Raw genomic sequence first — 22,098 nt, 5'->3', positions numbered from 1 at the left:
GCGCAGGGTCTGTGCCAGCTCTCCATTAGTCTCAGAGAGTCTCACGCTGCTGGCAGGGCCCCCGAAAGAGAGCCAGTCACCAGCTCCATCTCTACTTAGCCAGCTCAGCCTGGGAAATACCAGGAGTAAGGCCTTGGCTGTTGGTTTGGGGAATTGAGACTCTCCCGTGCTTTCCCTGTGGCGTAGGGTCTAAGCCGGCTCTTCCATAGTCTCGGGGAGCCTCGGTTGCTGACAAGGCCCCTAGAAGAGAGCCAGCCAGCAGCTCCTTCACTAACCAGCGGGTACAGAGAGAAGCCCCAGGAGTCAGGCTGTGACTGTGGGCTAGGGAGAATTGTGAGCTGCTGTTCAGCCACAGCACTGGGAAAGGTGTATGCCCAAACTTGCAAGAGCAGGAAAGCCTGGCTGGGAGAGCGCACCCTCACGCCAGGACAGGGCTGGGAAGCCTGAGGAAAAATCTGCTCAGTGGGGTGCGGGAGAGCTGCACCAGTCTGGATCTTGGAAGGGCACTGGCGAGACCAGTCGAGTTCACCGAGACCCGAGAAAAGCCACACTAATAGCCCCTCAGGTTCCTGCAGCTAGTGAGAACAGAAGAAAAGGTTTGTCCAGCTGGAAACCAACAAGAGGAGTAGGTGGAAGCAGAGAACACCAAGATACCTGCAGGAGACTGCAACACTGAATTTCACAGCCATCCTACCACAGAAGTCCACACCATAAAACTACGAACAAGAACAGATCAATTTAAGAAGCTGGGGCCAACAAGAAGAGCAACAGAAACAATGAGAAGACAAAGAAACAATCCCCAAATGAAAGAAAAGGAGGAAGTCTCAGAAAGAATGTTAGATGAAATAGAGGCAAGTCAACTACCAGATGTGGAATTCAAAGCACTAGTTATCAGGAAATTCAAAGAGCTTACAACGAGCTACCAGAAACTACAGGGGAGCTACAATGAACTCTCTGAAAACTATATCAACATGATAAAGGAAATAGAAACCATCAGTAAAGGCCAAGAGGAAATGAAGAATACAATTTCTGAACTGAAGAACACAGTAGAAGGTATGAAGAGTAGAATCAATGAGGCAGAAGACCGCATAAGAGAGCTCAAAGACAGGGTAGGAAGAATCTCCCAGACAGACCAAGTAATGGAAAAGAGAATCAGAAAAACTGAGGAGAGTTTAAGAGAAATGCAAGACAATATGAAATATAATAATATCTGAATAATAGGAATACCAGAAGGAGAAGAAGAAGAACAAGGGATAGAAAACCTACTTGAAAAAGTAATAACAGAAGTTTTTCCTAAAAGGAGGAGAAATAAAGTGACAAGAATCCAGGAATGGCAGAGAGTCCTAAGCAGGTGGAACCCAAAGAGGCCTACTGCAAGACACATCATCATTAAAATGGCAGAACTCCAAGACAAAGAAAGAATCCTAAAGGCATCAAGGGAGAAAAAGGAAGTAACATACAAGGGGGTCCCAATAAGGCTGGCTACTGACTTGTCAATGGAAACATTCCAAGCAAGAAGAGAATAGCAAGAAATATTCCAGGTAATGAGAAACAGAGTCCTACAACTAAGGCTACTGTGCCCAGCAAGGCTCTCAAGCAAGATAGGAGGCCAAATAAAGAGCTTGCAAGACAAAAGAAGTCTAAAAGACTATGCCTCCACAAAACCAGCTCTACAAGAATTACTAAAAGGGTTGCTTTAAGGAAAGGAAGGAAAAGAGAAAGACGGAGAGGAACACAGGTACATAAATGGCAATGAATAAGTACCTTTCAATAATAACCTTAGACATAAATGGATTAAATGCACCAATTAAAAGACATAGAATAGCTGAATGGATAAGAAAGCATGACCCACACATATGCTGCCTACAAGAGACCCACCTCAGGACAAAAGACCATCATAGACTAAAAGTGAAAGGATGGAACCAAATGTTCCAAGCAAATGGACAAGAAAAAAAAGCCAGGGTAGCAATCCTCATATCAGACAAAGTAGACTTAAAAAAGGGCCATAAAGAGAGACCCAGAAGGTCACTTAATAATACTCAGGGGAAGAATCCACCAAGTAGACATTAACATCATAAATATACATGCACCCAATATAGGAGCACCCAAATATATAAAGAAATTCCTATAGGACCTCAAGAAAGATATTGACAGCAACACAATTATAGTAGGGGATTTTACACCCCACTGTCAAATTTCCAAGCAAAACATCAACAAAGATACTGCAGCATTAACGGACACTGTAGATAAAATAGACCTAATTGATATATATAGAACACTTCATCCCAAAGAAGCTAAATACACATTCTTTTCAAGTGCACATGGAATATTTTCAAAGATAGACCATATGATAAAACACAAAATTAGTCTCAAAAATTTCAGGAAAACAGAAGTCATATCAAGCATTTTCTCTGGTCACAAGAGGCTGATATTGAAAAGCAAGCCCACAGGAAAAAACCCAAAACACCCAAAAGCATGGAGACTGGTATGCCATTAAAAAATAGCATACTAAAAGAAGGTTATGCTATTCAACAAGGAATGAGTCAAGATTGAAATTGGAAAGAAATAAAAAAGCTTCTGGAAACCAATGAAAATGAACTCACAACAACCCAAAACTATGGGACACAATGAAGACAGTCCTGAGAGGGAAGTTCATAGCAATACAGGGTTACCTAAAGAAGATAGAAATATTTCAAACAAACAACCTAACCCGAAACTTCCAGGAATCTAGGAACAACAACAAAGACAGCCCAGAGCAATTAGAAGGAAGGGAATAACCAAGAGTAGAGCAGAACTAACTGACGTAGAGCCTAAAAGCACAATTCTAAGGATCAATGAAATCAGCAGTTGGTTTTTTGAAAATGTAAAGAAGATAGACAAACTTTTAAGTCGGCTAATCAAGAAAAGGAGAGAGAGGACCCAAATAAACACAATCAGAAATGAAAGAGGAGAGATTACAACTGATACCACAGAAACAGAAGGGATTGTAAGAAGTTACTAAGCAGAACTGTATGCCAAGAAAGTTGAAAACCTAGGTGAAATGGACATATTTGTAGAAAAATATAATCTTCCCAAACTCAATGAAAAAGAAGCAGAAAACCTGAACAGGCCAATAACAGCAGATGAAATTGAAGAAATAATAAAAAACCTCCCATCACACAAAAGTCCTGGACCAGATGGTTTCACAAGAGAATTCTACAAAGCTTGTAAGGAAGAGCTAACCCCTATTTTGCACAGACTATTCCAAAAAATTCAAAAGGAGGGAAAACTCCCCAACTCTTTTTATGCAGCTAGCATCATCCTAATTCCAAAGCCAGACAGAGACACAACAAAGAAAGAAAATTTCAGGCCACAATTGCTGATGAACATAGACACTGAAATCCTTAATAAAATATTGGCAAATCGCATCCAACAATACATCAAACAGATCATACACCCCGACCAAGTGGGATTCATCCCAGGGATTCAAGGATGGTTCAATATTCATTATCAGTAAATGTAATACATCACATAAACAGACACAGAGAGAAAAACCACATGGTCATATCAATAGACACACAAAAAGCTTCTGATAATGTACAACACCCATTTATGATAAAGGTACTCAGGAAAATGGGAATAGAGGGAACATTCCTCAATATAATAAAGGACATATATGAAAGACCTACAGCCAACATCATACTGAATGGGCAAAAACTAAAAGCTTTTCCACTAAGATCAGGAATAATACAAGGTTGCCCACTTTCACCACTTCTATTCAATATAGTATAAGAATTTCTAGCCACAGCGATCAGACAAGAAAAGGAAATAAAAGGCATCCAAATTGGAAAGGAGGAAATCAAAACTGGCATTGTTTGCAGATGACATGCTAGGGTACATGGAAAATCCTGTAGCCCCTACCAAAAAACTGCTCCAACTAATAAATGAATTTGGCATAACAGCGGGATACAAACTGAATATCCAGAAATCAAAGGTATTTTTGTATACCAACAATGAAACAGCAGAAGCAGAAATCAGGAAAAAAATCCCATTCAATATAGCAAAAACAAAAATAAAATATCTAGGAATAAACCTAACCAAGGAAGTAAAAGACGTGTATAAAGAAAACCACACAACGCTGAACAAAGAAATCAAGGAAGACACAAACAAATGGAAACATATACTATGCTCATAGATTGGAAGAATCAACATCATCAAAATGTCCATGCTACCCAAAGCAATTTACAGATTCAATGCAATAGCGATTAAAGTACCAATGGCATATTTCACAGACTTAGAACAAATACTTCAAAAATTTATATGGAACCATAAAAGAACCCGAATAGCAGCCATGATTTTGAGAAACAAGAACAAAGGAGGGAGGGATCACAATACCTGATATCAAACTGTATTACAAGGCCACTGTAATCAAAATAGCCTGGACTGGCATAAAAACAGTCACATAGACCAATGGAACAGAACAGAGAACCCAGAAATAAACCCAACTTTCTACAGTCAATATTCCACAAAGGGGGCAATAACATAAAATGGGGTAAAGATAACTTCTTCAACAAATGATGTTGGGAGACCTGGACAGCTAATTGCAAAAAAAAATAAAACTCGAGCCCCAACTTACACCATACAGCAAAATAAATTCAAGGTGGATAAAAGACTTTAATGTAAGCCACGAAACCATTAAAGCCCTAGAGGAGAACATTGGCAGGAAAATTTCAGATATTCCAAGCAGCAAGATTTTTACTGATATGTCCCCTAGAGCAAGGGACATAAAGGAAAGAATAAACCAATGGGATCTCATCAAAATTAAAAGCTTCTGCATGACAAAGAAAACAGTATCAAGATAAAAAGAGAAACAACAGTTTGGGAAAACATATTTGCCAATGATACTTCATACAAAGTTTTAATCTCCAAAATATACAAAGAACTTACACGAGTCCACTCAAAGAAGATGAGCAACCCAATTAAAAAATGGGCAAAGGACTTGAACAGACATTTCTCCAAGGAGGACATGCAGAGGATCCAGAGACACATGAAAAAAATGCTCGATATCGCTAGCTATAAGATAGATGCAAATTAAAATGACAATGAGATACCACTTTATAACAGTCAGAATGGCTATCATAAACAAAGAAACAAACAACAAGTGCTGGAGAGGTTGTGGGGAAAAGGGGACCCCTGTTCACTGTTGGTGGGATTGCAGACTGGTACAACCACTGTGGAAAACAGTATGGGACTTTCTAAGAAAACTAAAAGTGAATGTGCCTTTTGACCCAGCAATTCCAAAGTTAGGAGTATATCCTAAGAACCCTGAAACACCAATCCAAAAGAACCTATGCACTCCGACGTTCATAGCAGCATAATTTACAATAGCCAAGAGTTGGAAGCAACGTGGATGCCCATCGGTAAATGATTGGATTAAAAAGCTATGGTGCATTTATGCAATGGAATTCTATGCTGCAGAAAGGAAGAAGGAGCCCCTGCCTTTTGCAATATCATGCATGGAACTGGAGCGCATTATGTTGAGCGAAATAAGCCAGGTGGTGAATGACAAATACCATATGATCTCACCTTTAACAGGAATCTAAACAACAAAACAAACAAGCAAACAAAATATGACCAATGACACTCAAATACAGAACAGGCTGATAGGGTCCAGAGGGAAGAGGGGAAAGAATCATAGGGGAAAAGAGGATGGACTCACATGAATAAGTATAAAGGACACATGGACAATAATTAAGGTGGGGGGCAGAAATGGGAGGGAAGTGGGGATCACTGGGGGGGGGCGGGCGCAGGGCAGGGAATATAAAACAGAAACTGTACTTCAATAAGAATTAAATAATAAGAAAAAATGTAATGGTTCAGTTCATCATAAATAAAAATTATAGGAGACACCTCCTGGGAAGATTCTAGCATTGTGTGCATACATGTAAGACAGATTTGTAATACTTAGGGTTGGTTGTCTGATAAATAAGCTCAATGTCCTGAAAATGCAGTAAATTTTTATACCTTCAGCAAATCCTGGTTTAAACTTCTTGTTTTCCCATAACAGTCTTTGTAGTCATCTCCATTGATTTGATCATACCTTTATTTAGACTTCTGGAGAGTTTCTCTTTCTGGATTCACAGGAATGTTGGGACCCACTGAGATGGGCTTATAGTGATCATCAATATTTTTTGTAACCTGTTAGTTGGGATGCCTCATGTCATGCTATAGGATGCAAAATATGGCCTCTGTGTAGTGACTCAAGGAAACATCAGAGAGCTTGCACTGGCCAGATTGGCCGCAACTCAAGCTCATTTTCTGTTCTTACTTTTCTCCACTCAGATAATTAGGGGAAAATACCCTTGGTATGTGAGAATACCAACAAACTTCTTGCCACTCAGGTGAATCTGGAAATCTTTCACACTTGCTTCTATATGAAGAAAATCTTCTCAGTTGCTATTTGTTAGAGCCATTGTCCATGGACATTTCTTAGTTTCTGTGTTACGAGCTGAGGTTCCAGTACCTATTGCTGCCAGTAAGACTTGCTTCCTGTCAAGACCACAGTGGCTCTTGCAAGTGTGAGGATGGAGGAACTTCAATTTAGCTCCAGGAGTTCCATAGCAAATTGGCGTAGGCCTCTCTGATAGTGCTCCAGATTCTGTCCTGCAGCCTCTTTCTCAGGGCAAGCCAGCACCTAGGAACATGGGATCACAACCAGTTTCCAAATATACTTGCTGAAAACATGGGATGACTCTGCAATTAGGCCACAAGATCCACTCAGAGATCGAGTTGTATCTAGGCATCTATACCTTTTGTGATTTAATTTTAGAATTTTAATTTTTCTTCCTAAGAATTTCTGATTACTTAGAATCAGAGGGCAAAGGTTAGGAATCATGTTTTCCCCAAAGTCAGAAGGTCCATGGGTTTTTCTGGCCCTTCAATTCTCAGCAGTCTTTCAATTCTTCATATAAATAGTAAATACTTTACATTACTCTGTCCTCCACCAAGAAAAAAATAAAATGAAATCCAACATAATCAGACACTTTACTGCATACATAGAATATATCATTTGATCAAAAGTATAGCACAGTAAAATATTTTAGTAACATGAAACAAGTAATGCAATTGTATATGTTCCTACAATCTAAATACTCTACTAGGACAAGAAAATAAATGAAGTAGGTAATTCTCTGTATAAGACACTGCTAAGCATGCTTACAGTATAATATGTACTTAAAGAATTCTTGGGTGAGTTGACTCTTTTTCATAATTTTGAGATTCTCAAAAAAATCATGCAATGATCACTCTAACTTATAGGTAAAAGAGTATTCATTTTGAAGAGCATAGGCATATCACCTTTAGGCCAGATTTAAGAGTTTATCAAGAGAATTACCCACCTTTTGCTAAAAGATGATATGGCTTACGATTTCTTCACACTACTGTTCTGTCCAGTGATCCATAATATTTCTATTATTGATCTAAATTCATTTACTTGACTTTCGATAGCTTTTTACAATTTGAACTCTTCCAAATTCCAGTATGATTTAAGACACTTTTAATTCAAAACATTTTTGCCATGCTGGGCTTCCTCCTTACTCAATACTCTCTTTTTTTAGAGAGAGAGGAGAAGGGAGGGAGAAAGAGGGGAAGGAGGAGCATAAATGTGTGGTTGCCTCTCATGTGCCCCCTGCTTGGGACCTGGCCTGCAACCCAGGCATATGCCCTGACTGGGAATCCAACCGGTGACCCTTTGGTTCTTAGGCCGGCACTCATTTCACTGAACCACATCAGCCAGGGCCTACCTAATATTCTTATAAGGTTATTACCACTTCTATACTTTTCCTAGGACACTCTTCCTAGGATACTCTTCCTTCTCTTCTTGGCTAAACAAAATCTCACCCTCCCTCAGAAACTCCTTTAATTTTTCTTCAGTGAGGGTTTCCCAGGGACCATAATCCAGCCTCCCCACAATAACAGGTAAATTCTATTTAGTGTAATTCAGTCCCAAGTAAGATCACACTTGGAACAGTATTTAACAATCTCAAAAGTACAGTGCTGATTTTAATGTAAATGTAAGAGACCCTTGGGATTACAAAATTCCACATTTTAGAGCTTATGGTATTAGGAGGGATTGTTGAAGCCTTGTCATGTGTGCTTTGCTAGGGTTGGGACTGACATGGCGCATGCTGAGATTCAGACACACAGGAGTGAGATTTTCTGCAGCCTAATGAAAAAGTAGAGCAGGACAGAGGAGCCTTCAGGCCTTCCTACATTCTTAGAGGCCTCTTCTTGTCATTGCTTGGATAGTGACTCTTAAAATAGGATTTACATTTCTTTTGTTCCTCTTTGGAGAAAATGTTAAGGGCTCCAATTCTATCTTTATAGAATTACAAAGATTCTAAGATGTCAAGTTCAAATATTAACTTATTCTTTACAGAATTTTAAGGGGAAAGCTATGTGCAATTTTAAGGGGCTCACAAATATGAGGTTTCAAGTTTGATTATTATATGCAATGAATGTTTTTCTAATTCTGTGAGTGTACATGTTGAAGTATACAATTTTCTTGTAGGAAGACTTTTAAAGTAATATTATTGCATAATAAAAGTCGCAAATCATATTTTTTCTAAGAAATTATAAAGTGAACCTCTGAAATGGTAGCAAGAAGAGAAGCAGATAAAAACAGGAATAGGGAAATATGGAGGAGAATTTAAGATAGCCCTAAAAGTAGAATGCTAGCAAAATTATCAACAAATTCTGCCACCAACCAAAGTGGCTGAGCTGATCTTCAAGTAATCTGCTCCCAGCCCTTTGCACTTCCTATTCTTTCATAAATCCTACATGTTTGGCTTTTTCAAGCATAGGTTGCCCATAGATGAGAGTCCTATTACACTGCATAGATAAATGGGGAAAAAACAACATCTTTTAAAAATGCTCCTTTTTAAATTAATTCCAGAGAAAGAGAAAGAGACAAAGAAAGAGAGGAAGAGAAACATTGATTGATTGTGTCTTGCACATACCCCAACTGGGGACAAAACCCACAACCAACCAGGCATGTGCCTTGACTAGAAATAAAACCCTTGACCTTTAGGTTTGTGAGCTGATGCCCATCCAACTGAGCCACTCAGCTAGGGAGAAAAAAACTCCTTTTCTTAGGCAATATTAGTGACTCTGTTTCTTATAATAATAATAATATTTTTAAAAGCTCAAAACAAGAGTCATCTCTGTGATCATCTCTCTTAGAAAATGATTTTAAGACAAAGTAAATATTTTTCTATTAAATTTATTTTGAAATGGGCAATAACCCATATATTGATATATTTGTAATTAGCCTTTAGAAAGATATGCATATGCTTAAAGGAATTTACAAGATGTTTTCCTGTTAATGTGTCACTTCTCCTTTGACTCTAAGGAGTTGGTGGATGGTGGGCCAATTTCTTAATATGCTGATACCCCAATACTGCAGTAAGTCCTCCCCACCAAAGTAAAAGAGGAATCCCTCTGAGTAGTACAGAATCCACTTCAATTGGAAGAACACCTAAAGTCTTTTGGGAAGGAATCCTTTGATTCCTTGTGACATATGTGATTTTCTCTCAAACCCTGGCTGTAGGAAAAAACTGTTGTACTCTTTATTCTGTGAGGATTGTCCAATATGTCCAACTATTATGCTTGTATTATCAAAATACTCCTCCAATTTCAAGTGTCAGCCTCATCAAGATTTAATATATGCATGCATGCCTATAGACACTCTTTTCTTTCCTTCCTTCCTTCCTTCCACTTTTTTCCCCTTCCATCCTGTTTCAAAAAAGACCTACTGAAACATGTGCAGTTTTGACTCTCTACTGAAAGATAAGTTCCCAACATGAATTACTGATATATTTTATAATGAGATCACTGCTCACAAGCTGTTAGATTAGTATTGTTGCTTGGTTGATTTTGAGCTGGTTTTTATCTCTGGCATTTTCTCATTTCAGAGAAAAGTGTTTTACTAACATAGTATCAGAACTTACTTTGGCGGGTTCTACTATAAATTCTCAAGATACCAATGAGAATATTATCTTTCAATGGCAGCTATGTCAGGGTTCAAATTCACCTCTGGGCCTAGCTACCATTAAATCCTTATGGCATACTCCTCAGGGCATATTAGTAGGTTATTTCCATACTTTAGAATGACTTATGATATGTAAAAAACTAAACTACTGTACTAAAAACATGAACTATACAGTAATAAAGACTGCTGTTGCCACTCACTCTTAGCAATGAGTGTTTGCCAGGAGTAAAGTAAGCATGATCCATGTGTCACGAGCATAGTTTCATGATGTAGTCTTTCCTATAAGTTGGCCTGGCAACTGCTGGGCTAGCAACCCAGAACCAAGGAATAGACAAGAGTCATTCATAGTAACTATGCTATTCACTCAGCTTTTATTGAATGCAGGTTCATTCAAAGTAGAACATCAACATACATTAATATCTTACTCACACTCTAACAATCTAAGAGAATGATAACACACACACAACAATCAATGGGGGACAGCCAACCTGATTCCCAGAGTTTCAGTCTGTAGGTCTGGAAGACAACACGGTAGGCAAGCAAGTTGTCAGCATCTTTCAAAGGAGGATCTCCAGAGCCAGGTGAGCACAAGGGAAGATGGAGTACTCAATCTAGCAGGACAGATCCTCCAGAGTCCTATGTCAAGGGAGGTCAGCATGGTGTGGGACAGCACTCTGGTGTGCAGAGCTCGATTTCTCCACAGTAGTCTGATGCTGGCCTCAGTTGTACCCCGAAAGTGGTGTACTCCACCCTTCTGGATCTTTTGATAAGTGTCCTGGCACCCCTGATGCCAAGTGGGGAATTTTGCTGTGAGTGGCACGTGGCTGTTCTTCTTGGTGCCCATGATGGCAAGTGTGGAATTTTTCCAGGAACCTAACTACAGGTAGTCCCGATCTGCAGACATGGCTGTTCTGGTCACATGTGCAAATATCATAGGTGTATCTCCTTGCCAGGTATACCTGCTCTGACTTATGTAGTTTCCTTCTTGAACCAAAGTGTCATGGCTGACTGACAACCATTTTGGTTGACACAAGTTGTTTGACTTTTATTGTCTCCACTTTGTTTTATATACTTTATGCTAACTTGATCAGACCAACCCCATTTTATTTGTCCTGCTCTCCACACCATGATCCTTGTGCACAGGCTCAGCCCCATAGCCAGGTCCACAGGAACCTTTATTAGCATTTCTGAACACTGTTCAGTCTTAACTTCTACCTGCCTTGCTCCTCCCATGCTAGTTTCCAGCCATGAGAGTGACTTGCATTTCATTCAGAGTCCCACCAGCGGCCTTGTTCACCTCCACATTCATGTCTTTGGATGCGATTGCTCCACTACCTGGGATGTTCTGCCCGGCCTCTTACTCCTGGTTTTCACTATTTACTCTTCAGAGTCAGTATTTGATACCTTCCCTGACCCTTTAATAGGCCAGTCTTCTGGGTGAGTCTTCTCTGTATGAATCTCCTACCATTCCCGACTACACAACATTTTGCATTATACTTATCATACTACTTTTTACATTATATCTCATTGCTTACTTATTTTTTTAGTCTTTCCATTATGTTATCTTACAGACATTATGGTTTGAGATGTTTTTATCAGCATAGCAATAACTTTTTCCCAGTTTCTGATGAACATTCGCTAAATAGAAGAATGAAGTATGAATGGATATATAAATGTGCCTCTTGGGCCTTTTATACATGTAGCACTTGCCTTTCTCCCCGCCACACCCCAGACCCTCATATCAGTTTCCTAAGGACAGACAGCACTGATTTCAAATGCTGGAAAGATAGTGTTGGGTCTTCCAGGAGGTAGTAAAAACCTTTCCTCTCCTGAGAGAAACCAGGCTTGGGAACATTTGGAAGAGTAGATTTTATCTAGATTTAGGTGCCAAGTTCCCTCCACTTCTCCTGGTATCTATTCCTGAGCCTTCCACCCATAGTTTAGATCTGTTCTTTAAGGTCTCACAACTCCATAGCATTCCCTAGCTCTCAGATTCTGCTAATGCTTTCCTCTGACATTGTCTATCCAGTGTCTCATTCCTTCATAGCCTTATTTTCATTTTTGATGGTAACAATATTTAATGTAAATTGACTCTTCTACCAGTTAAGGATGCTCCAAGCACTGTATTTCAGAATTAGTTTTATACTCAGAGGATAGGAACTTATTCTTATTCCTAGTTTACTCTCTTTTTTTGTTTCTCATTTCTTAAATTGTTGCTTATTGATATTCTAAAAACCAACCTGAAGTCTCATAGCAAAGGTGAGTTTTTTCCTCCAACCTCACCTCATCATCAAATAAAACAGAATATTTCAGGAGGCAGAGTCTAAACGTGAAAGAAAGTCTATGTATAGGGATAGGAACTTTCTAAGACTATGGCAGATTAAAAGAAAATACATATTTGGAAAAGGAACAAGGCATAAGCAGAGAGCTGTTGGAAATGACCTCTAATTTATACATCCTGTCTCTGTGTAATACAGTAGTGAGAAAATGACATAGCAAAGGTGAAGAGCTACAAGAGGGGAAGTCATGGGTCTGCTTCCTCTCCTTGCAATGGCATCAACATTGACAAAGACTCCAAAGTCATAGTCCTTTATGAATGAGCACCAGGGAAATGAATTAGCTCCCTCTCCCACTTCTTTCACTAGACCCCTGAGGGTTGCATAGAAGTCAAAGTCAATTTTCCATTTGAATACTAATTCCACCTCTCATTTTTTGTTTGGTCCTGAGTAATTTAATTAACCTCTCTAAAGAGCAATTTCCTTTATCAGCAAAGAGAATGATGATGACATTCATATCATTATCAATATTAAGAAGATTAATCATATGCAGTATAAACAGACATTAAATACTCAAAAATGTCCATTCCTTTCCTTTTCTTTTTTAAAAATATTTATTTATTTATTTATTTTTAGAGAGAGGGGATGAGAAGGAGAAAGAGTGGGAGAGAATCAATGTGTGGTTGCCTCTTATGCGTCCCCCACTGGAGAACTGAGCCGCAACCCAGGCATGTGCCCTAACTGGGAATTGAAGCAGCGACCCTTTGCTTCACAGGCCCGTGCTCAATCCACTGAGCTACACCAGCCAGGGCTCCTTTTCTTTTCTTCTCATCTTTCCTGTATCTCTTCTTTCTTGAACAGTCAATAAATATTTCATGACCCAATCTCCAAATTAGAAGGCAGAAATATGGTAGATTAAGTGGTAAGTTTGAAAGACCCATTTCTAGCACACTATTTATCCAAACAGAAACTAGCCAAATCAAGAGTAGCCCAAGGTGTAGTTCTGGTCAAATAATAGACAGATGATCAATATAACAGCATACAAAATCTGGATAGTCCTGAGTTCATATCCTAACTTAAAATATAATAATGGTAGTAGTGCTTCAAAACAGGAGGGAAAAATGGTGGTAGAACAATGGGTTAGTGAGTTGAAAAATAGTAAAATTAGAGCTTTTCAACAAAAATGAATTAAAAAGCTAACTACAAAAAAATTGAATCACATAAATAACTAGAAATAAACAAGAGCTTGTTTTGACAAAAATTAGAAAAATATAAAGATAATTTGTTTTAAGATTTTACTTATTTATTTTAGAGAGTGGTGAAAGCAGGAAGAGAGGGAGAGAAACATCAATGTGTGGTTGCCTCTTACGAGCCCCCTACTTGGGATATGGTCCACAACCTAGGCATGTGCCCTCACTGGGAATCGAACTAGTGACCATTTGGTTCACAATCCAGCACTGTACCCACTGAGCCACACCTGCCAGAGCTAAAGAAAAAAATTGATGGATTTAGCTACATAAATACAATTTTTACATAATAAAACACTTAAACAAAATTAAGAGAAAATTTAAAGATTCATTTTCAACAGAATAATAGAGCTCTTTTTATCAGTAAGATAAGAAAATCAAGACAATAGGAAAATGTGAAAGGATACAACCAGATAATTGACAAAATAAAGTAACACAAACACTTATATGTATATGTCCCTTTGTTAGTGATCAAGCAAATGTAAATTAAAGTAGGAAGTGAAGATCTTAAAGGTGCTAACATAAAGAAGTTTGGGCAGAGATGTGGAGAAACGAACATCTCTGTATACAACTGTAATAAATGTGTTGATATAACCTGTCTGGAGGTTTATTGTACAATATTACCCTTTCCATTGCCTTTAAGGCACCTATATCCATCTGATATTAACTTGTTGTTGATATGTGCCTTTGCTGATTACCTATGTCACTTTAATAAACAGTAAGCCTCCAGAAAGGTAGGACCTACATTATCTTCTCATCTGTTCTTTCAGTCTTGCTTGATGGGTGAGCCAGTCTATTCTACAGTCCAAAACATTATTTGTATAACCAAATGAGACTTACTAAATAGTGTGCACTTAGGGATACAAATCTTACAATGGATTTCTACTGAATCTTGACTAGAAGTTCAGCACCTAAAAATTGATTTTAATGAAATAACCATATGTCTGCCAAAATTGTCAACATAGTATAATGTATAATGGCAAAACTTCAAAAAATATAAATATTTAGTGATAAGAAATTGGGCAAAATTGGATAAATGTATACAAGTAGAATTTCATAAAATCTTAAAATAGCATTGATAAATAATTATGGGGAAATTATAAGATTATTTTATATCATTAAGTGATAAAGTTCTATGTACAGTGTGATTCTATGATTCTAACTCTGTAAAAACAACAAAACTATGTTCTATAATTCTTGATTGTGTATTAGCTTTGTTATAAGAAAAACAATCAACAAATGACTTTTTTTTAAAAAGGTAATTCTCATAAGAGTCTCATCCCCTCTATTTTTTTTAAATTTATTATTTTTTTTATTTTTTATTTTTTTTATTTTTTTAAATATTTTATTTATTTATCTTTTTAGAGGGGAAGGGAAGGAGAGAGGAAAGAAACATCAGTGTATGGTTGCTTCTTGTGCATCCCCTGCAGGGAACTGGCCCCTGCCAGAAACTGGCCTGCAACCCAAGCATGTACCCTGACTGGGAATCGAACCGCGATCGTCTGGTTCGCAGGCCCGCGCTCAATCCACTGAGCTACACCAGCCAGGCCTTATTTTTATTTTTTAAATTTATTTAATTATTTTTCAAGTACAGTTTTCTGTCTATTACTCCCATCCCATCCCACCCACCCCATGCTCCCCCCTCTAGTTTTATTTATTTTTACGAGTACTTCCCACATCTGTGAAGGTGCCTACTGTGGTATGATGTTGGAACATTTCTCAGCATTCTACCTTCCCATTTTCCATTTCCACACCAGCACCTTCTCTTGATACATTTCCATCTGGCCCTTGTGTGCTCTGCCGTTTTTATCCATAATGAGTGTCCCAGCCAAGCTTCCAAATGGGGTCTATTTAATGAGTAGGTAACTATAGCCAGAACAACTCTCTTAGAAAGAGCAGCATAAAGGAGTCAGGCTGAGCAGGCAGTAGCTAAAAGCATTTTTGCATAGTTTGATGTCTCAAGAGTTTTCTTTAAGATACTTAAAACTGACATTTTAAAATATATTTTATCAAATAAACTTTATTCTTAAAATGCCTTATTCTCTTTGCAGTGTCTCTATATGGTTTCATTGCTATTGAAAGTTTTTTAATGTCTCATAGAAAATCCTCTCCAAATGAATCAGTATGTCTCCACTTACAAGTGTAACTTTTTCCTATTGCTAATATGGCAGCAAGGTACTTGCCTTGAAGTAGTTTCCATAATCCCTGTCATACATTTAATGTGTATGTATTTCAACAAATATTTCCATGAAATGCTACTTAGAAAAGGGGGTTTCTGCATGTTAATTTATCCTAAAAGAGCAGAAGTTCCATGCACCTCTAGACATACTAAATGCTAGGTTGGGTGTCACTCAAAGACAAATAGCCCAATTGTGAAGGTAGAAATATATCTACTAAAAAGTTGAAGTGTCTGTCTAGAATCTCAGTGGAATGGCTATTCCAAGGATATTTCCCCAAGACAGAATAAGAGAAACATGTAAATAGAGTAAGTTGTGAACATGCAAAGACAACTTCATTTAAGATTAGAAAAATCATAATTAAACAATAAAGAATATCAAGGTGAATATGAATCTATACACTTTCTACTGCTTACATGGCCCTCTATGATTTGACCCTGTCTCCTATTTTTCTTTCATCTGTGTTGCTTCTAGTACTCTTGCTTTATTTCAGGTTCCTCAACTCTGCTCCTCAAAGCCTTTACATTTTACCCACGAAGCTCTTCCCCCAGAAAGTGCCATTGCTTGTTTTCTGCCCTCGAGTTTCTGCTTATAACACCCTAACTCCCAAGGTCTACCTACTTACCTTTTCTAAAGTAGCCCCTACCCTTTGACCTCTCAACAACCCACTAACAAGTACACCTATCATTTTATCTCATTACCATTTGTATTTCCTTTTGGACACTTATCACCATTGTTTTTTGGTATGTTTCCTTACTAGTTATCTACATCATTTGACTAAACCATTAAGTCTCAGTCAGAGCAAGGACCTAGAGAGTTTTGCTCCCCATTCTAATTCTAGTGCTTACAGTGGTACCTGAAATATTGTAGACACACTTCAGCATGAAATAGTGATAAAGCAATTATACCATGTATCAACAAGTAACTGTTGAAATTCCTATATTGTAATCTTGGAACAGTTCTTTACTACAGTCTTTGTCATCTTCTTCATTAATGTGTATTTCTTAAGAGTTTCTCCTTTTACCTTTTCTTCCTACCTCCCTTTTTCCTTCCAGCAGGCATTTATGGAATGCTGGACTCATATTAGGCATGAAGATGCAGAGATAAACATGAAATAACTCCCACTTCTGGTGTTAATATTTCAGTGAAAGAGTAATTATATATATATATATAGTAATTATATATATAGTTGTTCAGGTATAGTTGCCTCCATTCCCTCCCCATGACTCCTCTCTAAATAAATATTTTTTTTAAAAATAAAAGAAAGCACAGAGGTGGAACATTTGGCATTTAGGACTGCACTAAAAACTCATACACACACCTGAAGCTCAATACAGAAATTGTTACTGGAGGCTACAATCACAGTTATTTTCTCTTTGCAAGATGAATATAAAGTAAAGTTAATGATCTGGTAGGCAGTAGAATTCAAGTCATTTCTCTTCTCACAATTTTCTAGTGAATGAAGAGCTTCCTTCAAATACAAAGACAACTTCAGCCTATCTGAATAACATCACTTCTAGGTTAACTGCATTCCCTAAATTGATGTCCAGAGGGTGGGTGGGAAGGACTGGTAAGGTCAGTGGGACATTAAGAGTAGATGTACTCCAGTAAGAGTCAATGGAAGACAAGTTGTTTTAATACTTCTGACTTTATTCCCATGCTTTATCATTTTTTGGTCATTATGTAGAATTAAGAGATTAGTTTGAACAGTTCTGGCCTTTCACCATCTTTCAATAGTTTCTGTTTATCTTAAATTCTATATGTAAATAATAAAAGACAGCAAAACTGAGTCACTGAATCCTATATTTCAATAATAATCCCCCACTCTTTTGAACAGGTGCTTCCAGAAAATGAAAGAAAGAAAAAAGAAAGAAAGGAAGAAAGAAAGAAAAGGAAAAAACAAAAAAATGAAACTCAAGCATCGAGTTACACCATACACTGAAATGAATTTAAGGTGGATAAAAGACTTAAACATAAGCCATGACACCATTGAAGTCCTAGAGGAAAATATTGGCAAGAAAATCTCAGATATTTCACGCAGAAACATTTTTACTGATATGTCCGCTAGAGCAAAGGACATAAAGAATAAACAAATGGGATGTCATCAAAATTAAAAGCTTTTGCATGGCCAAAGAAAACAGTATTAAAATAAAAAAAAGAGCCAACTGCATGAGAAAACATATTTGCCTATGATACCTCAGACAAGGGTTTAATCTCCAAAATATACAAATAATTTACACGATTCCACTCTAAGAAGACAAGCAACCCAATGAAAAAGTGTGCAATGGATTTGAACAGAGATTTCTCTAAGGAGGACACACAAAAGATCCAGAGACACATTTAAAGATGGTCAGTATCACTAGCTCTCAGAGAAATGCAAATTAAAACCACAATGAGATACCACTTTACACTGGTCAGAATGGCCATCATAAGCAAAGCAATAAACAATGAGTGTTGGAGACATTGTGAAGAAAAAAGGACCTTAATCCATTGTTGGTGGAATTGCAGACTGGTACAAGCAGTATGGAAAACAGTATGGAATTTTCTCAGAAAACTAAAAATGGACCTGCCTTTTGGCCCAGCAATTCCACTGCTAGGATTATATCCTAAGAACCCTAAAACACCAATCCAAAAGAACCTATTCACCCCAATGTTCATAGCAGCACAATTTACAATAGCCAAGAGTTGAAAGCAACCTCTGTGCCCATCGGTAAATGAATGGATCAAAAAATCATGCTACATATACCCAATGGAATTTCATGCAGCAGAAAGAAAGAAGGAGCTCCTACTGTTAGCAACAGCATGGATGGAAATGGGAAGCATTATGCTCAGTGAAATAAACCAGGCAGTGAAAGACAAATACCATATGATCTCACCTTTTACAGGAAGCTAAACAACAAAACAAACAAGCAAGCAAAATATAACCAAAGACATTGACATAGAGAAGAGGGGGACAGTGACCAGAGGGGAGAGGGGAGGGAATTTCGGGGGGAAGGGGAAAGATTTACAGGAACTAGTACAAAGGACACATGGACAACAACTAAGAGGGGGTGGAAATGGGAGGGAGGTGGGGAGCACTGGGGCAGTGGGCTGGGGTAGTAGTAAAATACAGAAAACTGTACTTGAACAACAATTAAATTTAAAAAAAAAGAAAAGGAGAAAAGAGAAAGAAAAAAAATTGCATGGATTCCTTCCTTAAGATTTTCAATTATTTTCTTCAACTCCTTTTTGCAATAGAGTTCAAACATATAAAAGTGCATGACAGGTAACCTCAGCAGTAATCTTGGCAGAGCATTAGTAGGTGCATAAGATAAAATTGCAAAACCACAGAGATTTTACTAGCAATATGATCTTGGGCAAATGATAGGCTCTGTCTTATGTTCATTTTCCCCATATGTAAAATAAGGATAATAATCACAAACTTTAAGGGCTATGTAAAAATTAAAGGAGAGGATGATTATAAAAAACACCATTTTTTTATTCAGAGAAGATCAAATATACTTGGGAAGATGTAGTTACAAGGAACTCTGTCTCTATCTTTCACATTTTATTTTAATGGTACAATCATAGGGAATGTTAGTCTCCTTTCTCTGTGGTGCTTATGGCTTGGGAAAAGTTGCTTTTAAGAAAACTGTATTTGACCATTCTTTTCTTTTCCTTTTCTATATAATTATTGGCATGAAAGCTGTACAATTTCTTTATTTTAACTAATTCATAATTTAAGATAAATTGCTTATGAAATTTTACATTTTAAAAAATTTGAGGGTGTAAAGCCATTTGTAACCTGAACCAATTCTGAGAATCATTCTGGGAGATGGATCTTGTGCAGTGTTGATGCACCCTGGGGCATAAGTTCCTGGATATGTGACTATAGAGTGTGGTTTTGTTTTGGTAACTTTAGATTTTCTGACAGAAGTGTAACAACAGTCAAATGCCATTCACCCTACCAAATCCCTGGGTTTTTTATAAATAGTAACTTAAGTTCTCCATAGACAGAGATGTGTTTTGTGTTCACTTGAGTGTCTCACACCCAGTGTTGTTACTCAATGTATGTGTTTTGTTTTGCTTAAGAATATGACTTACTCATGCCAGACACAGTTCACTTTTATCCTGTTTTTCTAAAACATACTCTTAGAAAATGAAAACGTTGTGTACACCCTAACACACACACACACACACACACACACACCCCTAATATCTATTCAACTCTGTTATTTTATCCTTATAAATATGACTCATCAGTTTGTGGTAGCACAGAATATAAGTACAAAACAGGTAAATCCTGATAATCCCAGAACACTGAAGGGAAAATAAGTTGTTTGCTCAAGGACCTGACTGCTAAAATTTTTGCTTTCAAATTCACATACGGTGGATATGGAAGATTCCTAAACTTTTTCCTGCTGTGCTTTTTCCTCCATTTCTATTCCTGATTACAGAAGAAAAGCCTAATGGTGATAGCCCATAACCAGCTGGGTAATGACAACTATTTTGAGGGATGATTATGAATATGCTTTGTATAAAATATTAAAATTAATTGAAAAAATATTTATGTTCTAGTGTTTGGAGTTGGTGGTTTGCTTTCTAAATAGTCAAGGACATTGAAAGGGGTTGTAACTATGTAAGAAGATAAGACGGCACCTTGGAAAGGGGAGATGTCCAAGGAATAAAGTCAGGTGTGGCAGATGGACAAGTTCTTTGCAGCTGAGCCTGCTTGTGGTCTTTCTCATTTACATTTCAGAAAAGAACTTGAACCAGCAAGAGTGAGCATTGAAGTGGCCTGAGCAAAATGAACTATATTAATTTTTGTGTTTACCATTTGTGTTAAGAGTTTTAAGGACTAAAGTACAGGTATCCACATGCCAACATTCATGTACAATCTTTTTTTATTTAATTATTATTCAAGTACAGTTTTCTGTCTTATATTCCCAGAAATAAGGAGAAAAGGCATTCCCTTAAGATCAAAGAGAAAGATAATTAGAATTATTTCCAATGGATGATTGTTTACAGTATATATGTTGTAAAGTTTTTTAGGACAATTTTCAAAAACAGGATTTGTGTTTTTACATGAGAAAATGTTATTTTCCTATATAGCTTTATTTTACTTCTTGAAATCTTTATGTGCTTTATAAATGATTGAGAATGCATCAAAATCAAAACAATTTTGAAAAAAGAGAAGGGTATTATAATTAGTTATTGATAAAGATAAAGTATTAGAGAAGTAAATGAGGAAAAATCAATAAATATTTCTTTAGGAATATAACTACAGAGTTGTGACCTTGTAGAAAAAGTACATATCTATGAATTGTCCCTCAGATGGTCAGAAGCTAAGATATAAGAGGTGTCATATTTCAGGTGTCTTACATCCTACCCTTTCCATAAAGCCAAGTGCATAGTCTGATAATAATGTAGTATCATATAATAATAGTTATAATTGATTATCATACCTGGATTGGTATTTTAAATAATATTTTGAATCTTTTACATGGCATTGCACTTTATACAGAGTTCAGCAAAAATAGGTTTACAGTTGTAAATATGTGAAACACAGTTTATTCTTCTATTATTATTAGCTATGGTATTATTTTTTATTTTTTAAAGGATTTTATTTATTTATTTTTAGAGAGGGAGAGAAACATCAATATGTGGTCACCTTTTGAGCACCTCCTACTGGGGATCTGTTCTAAATCCAAGCATGTGCCCTAGACTGGGAGTTGAACTAGAGACCCTTTGGTTCAAAGGCTGGCACTCAATCCACTGAGCCACACCAGCCAGGGCAGTTATTGTATTATTTTCCATATGAACAATGGTAGATTTAGTTTGCCTCACCCTGTATTTTAAAAAGTATTATTGAGGTATTTCTATACCTCTAAAATATGGAATTTTCTTTCACGTTTATATTTTTCTAAAATTAGGGGACATATTACAAACTCTGTCAAAAGCAGCTGCCTAGCCCTCAAAGGAAAGGAAGTAGTTGGCATTGCTTGATCATGTTTAAATTTGTCTGGGTAGAGACAAACTATCATCGCCTGATTGTAATCCTGGTGGGTTTAATTGTACCTCTAGAGCAATAAGTGGAATACTAATTTGTACTTTTATTACTCATTGTTACTTAAATATTTTCTAAAAGATTGCATTGTAATAAGAAGTGGTATAACATACAAGTTACTACTCTTGTTCTGCAGCTACATTTCTGGAATCAAAGCCCAAGTCTACCCCTGACTGGGTCTGTGACATGGGCCATCTGCCTACATTCTCTAAAACAGGGAAATGCAAGACTTACATCATTGGGTCATTGTGAAGATGATAATGAGTCAATCTATGCAAAGCATTTTCCACAGTGCCTGCAAATCCTTATTTCATCTGTTACATAT

The sequence above is a fragment of the Sturnira hondurensis genome, unplaced genomic scaffold (assembly GCF_014824575.4).
Source record: "Sturnira hondurensis isolate 20B ecotype Veracruz unplaced genomic scaffold, ASM1482457v3 Scaffold0006464, whole genome shotgun sequence".
Taxonomy (NCBI): domain Eukaryota; kingdom Metazoa; phylum Chordata; class Mammalia; order Chiroptera; family Phyllostomidae; genus Sturnira; species Sturnira hondurensis.
The sequence above is the reverse complement of the archived record's forward strand: the minus strand, read 5'-3'. Positions refer to the sequence as shown.